We start from the raw sequence: 9,481 nt of genomic DNA, 5'->3' as shown, positions 1-9,481 counted from the left end.
GAAAAGTTGTGTTTCCTGTTGTACGTTCGTCACAGTGTTCGCGGTAGTTTTTCTACGAGTGCATGTAGAAATAAAATTGTAAGTATGTATTCCAATGTTTTGTGCGTCGCATTTTCATTATAATCCTGAATCATTTCAAAATGTATAGTTTTTCTATATGTTGCTGTTTTGAGATACGCACGTTTCGATTTCCCACACGGGTACAATGTGTAAAGGGTTTGTCCCCTGCAGTGATATTGCTGGAATATAGCTAAGAACGGCGCAAAACGTGACTAACTCTGTAATGCATAGGCCTTTGAATAATCGAGAGATCACACACTCAGATGACTGACGTTGAACTGATCGATCCACAAAATTTCGATTATTCACGAGCCATATCACCAAATCGGGTAACCATGGTAACTGGGGTTCTTAATACGCACAGTATTCGGCGTGAGATTGATCAACTGCATACGACATTTACTTGTTTTCGTGTTATTTTTTGATAAATCAGTGTTCTCTTTCAACGTATTGTGTCATCTTGTGATGAACTGCCAAACAATGAATGTACTCAAAGGGAGACATGACGCTAACAACGCCGCATAATCTCAAACCGCCAAACGCCCTGCCATGTCCGTCAAGTAACTGAACGCGGAGACCGGACCGGTACATGGTACTGGCACGCGGAAACGCTGGTGGATAGCTTGAAGATATGACAAGGAATTACTGGTAAGAATTTTGTAAGATGCCATTCAAGAAGGCGTCTGTCTCCAGACAGGCTGATATCTGTTGTGTAACTAAAATCCACTTCTCCCTGAAGCTTCACTTCCGCATGAGGGGAGAGCGTGTCAGTCTCGCTTTGTTGTTGCCTCGATTGGAAGACCTCGGAGATTCAAAGGTTAGGATCTCATGGAACTTTCATGGTGTGACGAGCTGTATGAGGTGGCTTGTTGCAATCGATGTGTGTGCATGCACTTGTATATAGTCCTATGCATGTGCATGATCATTTGTATGTAGTCGATTTTGTAAAATAGCCGGGCCGGCCAGTTTTCGTTCTTGTTTTCTGATAATAGTTGCATCTGCTTGTATGCTTGAGTGAATACATGTGCAATTGTGTGTAGTCGATTTATGCTGTATCAAAATGGTTGTTTTTTTCCTTTTAGTTACAATTTATGTATGTGCGAGAATGCGTGTATGTGCGTGTGAGTGTGCGTTTGCGTGATTTCCTTAGGTCATGTTGTATTGACAGTTTTCTATCTCATTTAGCTTTACATCAGTTTATGAGGAGCCCAAACACATTTTTTCGTTGTTGGTTTCATCGCAAATCCATCGCACAGTAAACAGTCTTGTACAGATGATTGTACTACCCATATGTTCAACCTGACCAGCCTTCGACTACATGGCCAAACGCCTGACCATGGGTATGGCAGGTCAGCTTTGGCCGACTCCTTTCTCTTTTGGGTACTGAAAACTGTCAGACGGTTGTTATCACCTGGACTCATCAAAAACATGACGATCAAACAGAAAGATGACTTAAAGTCAGTGTGCTTGGTGAGGGTTTGAGTAATGTCAACAGCCTAGATCTACTTGTGTCAGCTGTATATGATATATAGCATGTCGTGAAACGGATGCCAAAACATCATAAATTTGTGAAATGTGTTTATACAAGGGCTTTCACACTTGGATGTCCTTGTAGATAATATTTACTGTCCCCTCTCCACTCTGGCAAGTGACATTAAGAACATCATTGTTCTCATATATCTTGCAGCAAAAACTCCCAGTTGCGAACGTACAGATATTGCGGATGCAACTTCTGCAGGTTTGTCACTTTTTCTCAAAACAGTAAATGTTCTTTGGCTGGATGGAACACCATAATGTTTCGTGTTATTAATACTGGATGTTAATAATTACGTGAGTTTAGTTTTACACCGCAATCAGCACTAATTCAGCTATATGTCGGGATTGGTAACATGTGGATTTGGATTTACATATTCCACTATTAACTCGTTTTTATCATATCGAAAGGCACTGATCTTGTGTTTATTGTCTGTATCTTCGTAGTTTTATGTAATTTATTTTGACAATACCCTGTGTCCAGTAGCTTCCACAGTATATATGTAAGTGACCGTATCTCGCTGCATCATAGTTCGCCTTGCTAATGCGTGCAATTCGGTTGAATGATTGGTTCCAGCCAAACGGATGATTCAGTTGCGAGCTATGTAATTAGGCCCAGATAACCTATTATGATGAAAATACATCAGATGGGGGATTTCCATGAACATATATATGACCTCACCATATCCTACTGGCCCCAGACCCGTGGGAACGATGTCAATAGTACTGCTACTGAAACCTATATAGTTCTGAAAGGTTTATGTACTTCTAACGAAAATATTGGTTTCCATTTGAATGCAGTTTCCTAAGGCCTTTAAACGTGTTAATGACTTTGTTAAAGGCCAAACAGTTTTGTATGCAATATCAGCTTTTATTACAGGGTACCCGTCAGTTCGGGGCTGGCAGGTGTGATGGTATATCTAGAACAGATTTGCAAGCCCTGTAAACACAGGTTCAGTGAGTCATGGTTTCTCGAGTTTCACGGCCCTCTCGCTTTCGGTAGTCGAGAGGGCCTTGTGTGATGGCCCATTAATCTACTATATGCCGCTCGCGTCATTTACCCTCACTTGATTTATCACCTGTGCTGGTAGCACGTTGACACGACACGTGCCACTAGGTAATTTGAAACGGAAACACTTATACTGGTAAAGGCTTTCCAGTACATACGCCATATATATTAAAATCAATGTTAATGAGGTCAAACTGATGGTCAGTGTTCTACGCCATAATGCATCAGAGCAAACACGTGCAAGTGTGAAAGGATTTATTTGATAGTGTTTCTATATCCAATATATTATGTCTGTTTAATTTAACCATGAGGAATCAGGTGAATGCTAAAAACACAAGTCCAAGAAACATCGAACAGCTGTATACTGATTCTCAGCACTTCAACCACGGTCGCTCCAGATACCTGTAATAACCACTGTCATAGACGTGTGTGCGGTATTGCGTAGACACACGTGCTTTGCATGTACAATAAGATTCTATTTCAATTTCTCGACACAAACTATGATGCCTGTTTATTGCGGCGACTTAAAGTCTACACTTCCTTGTGATATGCTTGGAGGGAATGAAGGTTTCATCAAAAAGGGTACAGTAATGGGAACAAATCAAAAGAGCGTTGTTGTGTTTGGTAAACAAATGACAATTTCCTTCCAAGGGTAACTAGAATATAAGCCCGGTAAAGATGAACTCTCCAGCATACACGTTTCGAACTCTTCAGACGAGTTCATTGAGTTATGTACTCCTGTTGACGTATCAACCCTATACGCACGAGGCTATCCAACTGCCCTCGTCAACAAAGAATACTTGTCGACAGTTACGGAGCTCGTGATCGCAAACCAGCCTCTGGTTAACGTGGAAACATATGCGTGTCAAGTCAATCAATTATCATTACGCGGACAATTTGCGTAAACTAGCCCGTTTGGTGTGAATCTGGACATGTTGACTGTATTCTATCCCACCCTCGAGGTCCACCGCTCGGTTCCCTGGCGTGAACTCGGTCAGTTCACAGTAAACGTGATTCCACATGTCAAGAGGTTGTACATCAAACGATATCAATCTTGTGTGTGTATCCACCCTTCTGATCTCCATGATTTTATTGGAATTCCTAAACAACCTCGCATTCCGATGTTTACATGTGTATGGTGGATTCATTAAATGCTGCATTGGATGCATAGGCAGGAGTATTTTAAGATCTGCATAGGACAATACTTGCTCTATTGACTATTGACTGTCTGCAAGGACAGGTAATAACCGATGCTTGTCGAATTTCAGAACGCACTTGGTGACTTGCGTGACTGAGTAAAGTTACTGAATGAGTGTATCTATTACTGGTTCGTCTGTATCTTTTTAAAGGTCGCTACGAAATAGGACAATGCTGAGTGAAGCGGAACATCTAGTAACAATATCCGTGTTCAAAGGCCAGACTATAGATGCTAGGTGGAGACACAACTAGCTCAGCGTCCCGTTAGCCGACTCTACAGAATTGATCATAGGTTCGAATCCCACCGTCGACTGGATTGTGATGGTTTTTCAGCTTCATATCAGTGCGTGTGCTTTTACCAAAGTTGTCAAGATCTCGCCGTGATTACTGTTTTTCCTACCACAATGGTGAGATTCCGTGAAATCTACAATTTGTGCCAAATATTGTTAAACCACTCTTATTAAAAAATGCAGAGGTCACAACGACTGATCAACATAGAGATCCCTCTGACCTATAATGAATCCTTATCTTTGCAGTTCATAGGGAGTCTGAATATCTACTGGTACATGCTGCTGATGGCGAGAAGGTGATGGACCAGTACACGACGCACGGATAACAACAGGGTCTATTGGTATTCTTTACAATATTTGGGAAGCAAAACTAAACTTAAATTCCTTTTATCCGAGAACTCCCAACATTGCAGTTACAATAACTCTTGCAATTTTTATGATATTTTGAACGATTTAATTACCAGACCTCATGTTCTTGTAAATACTTTGGTTGGCGTCGCCTGGTCTAACAAATTGTCATTGCCAGTTTTTGTGGTGCCATTTTGAAAGATATACCAAGAAAGCTCCCTTTCTCGATGGAAGGCAGTCTCAACAAATGTCAACTCGGGTCTGTTGTGTGGTCAGCAGCCCTGTTTGATCCTTTGGTTGGATGAATCCTGGAAAGTGGACCATTAGATTTTATTCTCAGCTCATGAGCAGCACTTGCAACTCTTAACTTACAATGTATGCCGTATTGCCTTGTTTGTGGGTGCTCAGGAGGCACAGCCTCTTTGACATACTGAATGGTGCAGAAGGCGACAGTGTTGGGAAGTCAACGCATTCTTCGATAAGATCATGAATGCATCTTGGCAGTTCTTCGTTGTCTGGATTGTGTGTAGATAGAACAATGACCCTGGGATGATGACCAGCCTGGATGACCAGACTGTTGCAGGATCAAACGAACTCTCTTTTGTGCGTTTATTTATTTAAATTTCATCAACAAAGACAACACGTGACAATTAATAATAATGTCAATGCAGGGATTAGTTCTCTGGGTTTGTCCTTTCTATCAGCATTTTGCGGTAACCGAGTTTCTCAAAAGTCAATGATCGGTCATTTTTAGTGTTGATTTACGGAAATAGGAGTCAGCCAGGCCAACCTGTCAAAACCAGGTAAAGGTTATCACGAATTACTAGTCAGGTTCTCACGGTTTTGTTACTGTAGTATTACGTACCAGTGACGAACTGGTTCATTTTGGTTCGAAACTGTAAATATAGCCCCGTTTGGAGTAACTCCGTGTTTGGGCCATCAATCATTTTTACACATTATCACAGATTGTAAACAATGTATTTAAAGGTCGAATTCCCGTTGTGGTTGATGTACTACGTTTCGACATTGTTCTGTTGTGTTCCCACATAGTTGCTTGTGCGATTTACTCCATGTCATATCATGAATGTGTGTTGTACACATAGAGTGACGCCGGCCCTATTCTGCTTGTAGATGAGGCTCTGAAGTCCGTGGCCATTTCGTCAAAACGAAATGGGGATCTTAAGGGTTCTGACGTTCCATTGCCACCAACCAAAAGGTCAAACGAGTCTTGCTTCCATCAAAGCAAGACCCCGAAGTGTTCCACGTAAGTGTCGAAATGAACAAACAGTGTGCAGGTTGTCCGTCCGTGAGTTCCATCTGCTCCGTGATCACGTCATTTTAAGTTCAAATCAGTCTTGCACCGAAGTTCAGTTGCATTTTCTGGGTTTCTTTGGCTTTGGACCAGCACTCCAATCTTAGTCGGATCAGAGCGTCTGAATGTGAGGCGCCGAGTGTTCAGTAGGTTTGGATGCTTAGGAACGAAATATTCCATATACGCCAGCATCGACAAGTTGCCAGATTTCTGTGATCAGAAACCACTCACTTACCCTTGACAATTTCAAACTTCCTTACTGATCCAACTTTCCTCTCAAAAATGCCTCTCAAAGAAGTAATTTCAAAGACTTATTCAACTCGGTCGTTAATGTGTAACAATTTGGCTGCCTATTCACGTACAATTGTCGTAACATTGACGTAAATAGTCGCACCGAAAAAGGCTTGGTTGGTTGGTTTACTGGTCAACGTTGCATTCTGCAATATCCCAGCAATATGGTGGCGGTCTGTAAATAATCCAGTCTGAACCAGACAATCCAGTAAACAACAGCATGACCATCAAGTGTGATATGATGACATGTGTCATTGGACATGTTATCCAGCTAATCGCCTCTTACAAGTATGAGTTACCTAAGAACAACGCTTACCCGGATATCCACCGGTTCGAAAAAGGGTCTTATCGAAGATTATTTCCGATGCTGTCTAAGGGTATGTTTACACAGAGACGCGACCCGTGGGGGGACGTTTCGGCGAACTTGGTTGAAACTGGTGGAATCTGCATTACCTATCTCAACTATGTCGCAACGCGGCTATAGCCACTGGTGTGACTTTCTGACGAGCTTCTAAGACACCTTCCAGGTTAGTATCTACCGAACGAGACCACAGCGATAACATCTACGACAGCCGTAAGATCGTTCTTGCGACTAGCTGTGGCTCAAAGCGAGTTTATTGCAGATTCACTGAGACTATTGGGACCTTTTGGTTGGAAGACCGCTTAAGACGTATATTGAGACGCCAATTAAGAGTTTAGCGTGTGGACTCCCAAAATCGTATAAAAAGGACCGGGTCCGCCTGTTATCTTGTTATTCGTCTCCTGACAAGCACTGTAAACACCCAGAGAAAGGTGGATATTGCGTTACAGTTAATAATTTCCCGTGACAGAGGGTATTAATTATCCCCTATGAACTAGCGAAATATAACACAGACGAGTACAAAATATTCAGTATGCATAAAGCAGACAAGAGCAAGATACATCGATTCACAATGGAGGTTTATAGTACAATGAACTGGGTCACATCTAAAGTAATGGGTCACAAATATAATATCATCACACCAAAGTTTTGGTTTTCAGTGAAACAGTTATGCGACATGTTACGCAGCAAGCGGTCCTGAATGCAGGTCGAACGTTTGCAAAGAGGCAGACAGATGCAGGTAGGTCGAATGATCCAATACAACACTGAGTGTAAATCCGTGTGTGTACCAGCCTTTATATACACTAACACAGTCGAGAATATTCCAACGAAGTGTGGAACCTTCGCGACCGGCCTCGTCTTTACCAACAGTCAAACCACATACACATATACAGAAGAGCGCCTAAAGGGAGGCAACTCTAAACAGCAATCTTAAAAGGCGTGCCGCAAAAATATTATCAACATGATACGAAATGTGACCCACACTAACAATCACTCGAAACTCTAAACAACGTGATCCAGTAAAAACTACTACTTAATAAATAGTAATACAAATTACAGAGAGTACACTCTCGTAACAATTGACTCTGATGATATCGTCTTGGCCCTTTTCCTGCACACTGAAGCCGAAGCACAATTGAATGGCGTTATTAACTTTATACCTCGGCAATGATCAGACAAAGAAAGAGGAAGGCGACACTTACAGCGAGACAGGAACACTGTCACCATCTAGTCCAGAGGTTGAAGCAGGACAATCCAAATCAGTTCAAAAACTACATGAGGATACCCATGGAGCTCTTTGAAATGTTGGAGGGAATATGACCTAATATCACAGGAAAAGCAGAGCATCTTTGAAAGGAGGCTTGAAACTGTCACTGACATGAAGACACCTAGGCATTGGTGACCAGTATCCAAGCATGGCCTACAGCTACAGAGTGAAGAAGTCATCATTACATGACACTCTATGTTTGCCGGGCTATGGTTGATGTCTACAGAGACGAGATATTCAAGGCTCCTTCTACACTAGAAAAGTGCAAGGAAACAGCCAGACACCGCCAACATAGACGGCAAGTGCCTCATGCCACAGGGTCCTGGATGGAGTGCACATGAAAATCCGTGCACATGTACTGAGTGGAGGCGACTACTGGTGTGTATACAAAAACTGCTTCACCATCGCTCTCCTGTGAACAACAGCTACAGGTTCCCGTAGGTGGATTAAAAGTCAGTCTGACACCCAAATGTTTACTGTATTGGATCTAAAGGATCAAATGGAGACCAGTACAGTTGGTCTCCGTCCCCTCACTGCGAGCTGGATCGGGCGCAGAAATGGAGAACCATTCACTATACTCACCAAATCTAACGCGACAGGTGGAGTGTGATGGCGATCTTTGATGATTCTTTCGGCGATGGTAGAGACGTCACTGAGACCCCAACGCTAAGTACTGCCACTACAACGTCATGCCAGGGAGTGCGATGAAGGACTAGTTTTCGGTCATCGATCGGTCGAACACCTATGTAAGCAAGTCGTTAACGCGAACATTGTCTTAAAGGTGTAATGAAACCGACCTCAGCTAAGCCAGTTCTCGAAGTTACCAAAGCACTAAATTGTTGCAAATATGTCTGAGGTTACGATAGGTGCAGTGGTAGGCATGAGACATGTTTAAGAGAGCAATTATTATTTGTCCCCATTGATATTAAAGTTTTGATCTCCATTAATACTAAAGTTTTGATCTTATTTTTGTGCTATACTGATTCGAAAGAGATTGCTATATTAATGTAATTGCTTTAAAATGCATATATCATGCATATGTAGTTAACAAATCTGGGACAAAAGTTCAAAGCTTGTTTTATGTGTTAACGTTTCGACCAGTCATGTGATGATCATGATGTTCCTAGATCAGAAATGTGTCATCAGTCTAAAGTCCGCAAAAACAATTAAACATTGTGCAAAGTGTGCATTCTGTAATGTTTCATTCAAGCATATTATAGGTATTAGGTAAATAGGTAGTGATCCATTGTATGGGACCTGCATATACTTTTATTATTTTTTGTGATATATTTATTATGGAATTCTGCTGATGGTCCCAGGATGACAGTTATTGTGGTCCATGTCGTGCTAAATCTGTTGTCAAATATATGTTTTTTACAGATCTAAAACATTATTAATATTGCTATGCATTTGAAAATAACATCGACCTTCGTGGTACATATGCTATATGTTATATCTGCATGAAAATGCCTTTCTAACTAATATTGAAATAATGAAATTAATCTCGTCATAACGTGGTCATATGTTAAAGTATTGCTGACTGTGGCGTTACACATCAGACACTCACATCGTCTAAATGTCGCTCCTCTACTCTATGCTTACATATATAATGTATCCTTGTTGAGTCCAAACGCCTGATCACGAGCACTGGTGTAAAAGACTTGTTTCCGGCCATCTAATTTGCTTTGATAATATTGCATGTGCATTTAACAAACGACAACAGATGTCCGTAAGCAACCACAATCTATAGACACAGCTTATCAGTACCACGTCTCAGCATGTCCATGTTTTGGTTCCATGTATTGACTGTAAA

This window comes from Haliotis asinina, chromosome 3, assembly GCF_037392515.1.
Source record: "Haliotis asinina isolate JCU_RB_2024 chromosome 3, JCU_Hal_asi_v2, whole genome shotgun sequence".
Classification (NCBI taxonomy): domain Eukaryota; kingdom Metazoa; phylum Mollusca; class Gastropoda; order Lepetellida; family Haliotidae; genus Haliotis; species Haliotis asinina.
The sequence above is the reverse complement of the archived record's forward strand: the minus strand, read 5'-3'. Positions refer to the sequence as shown.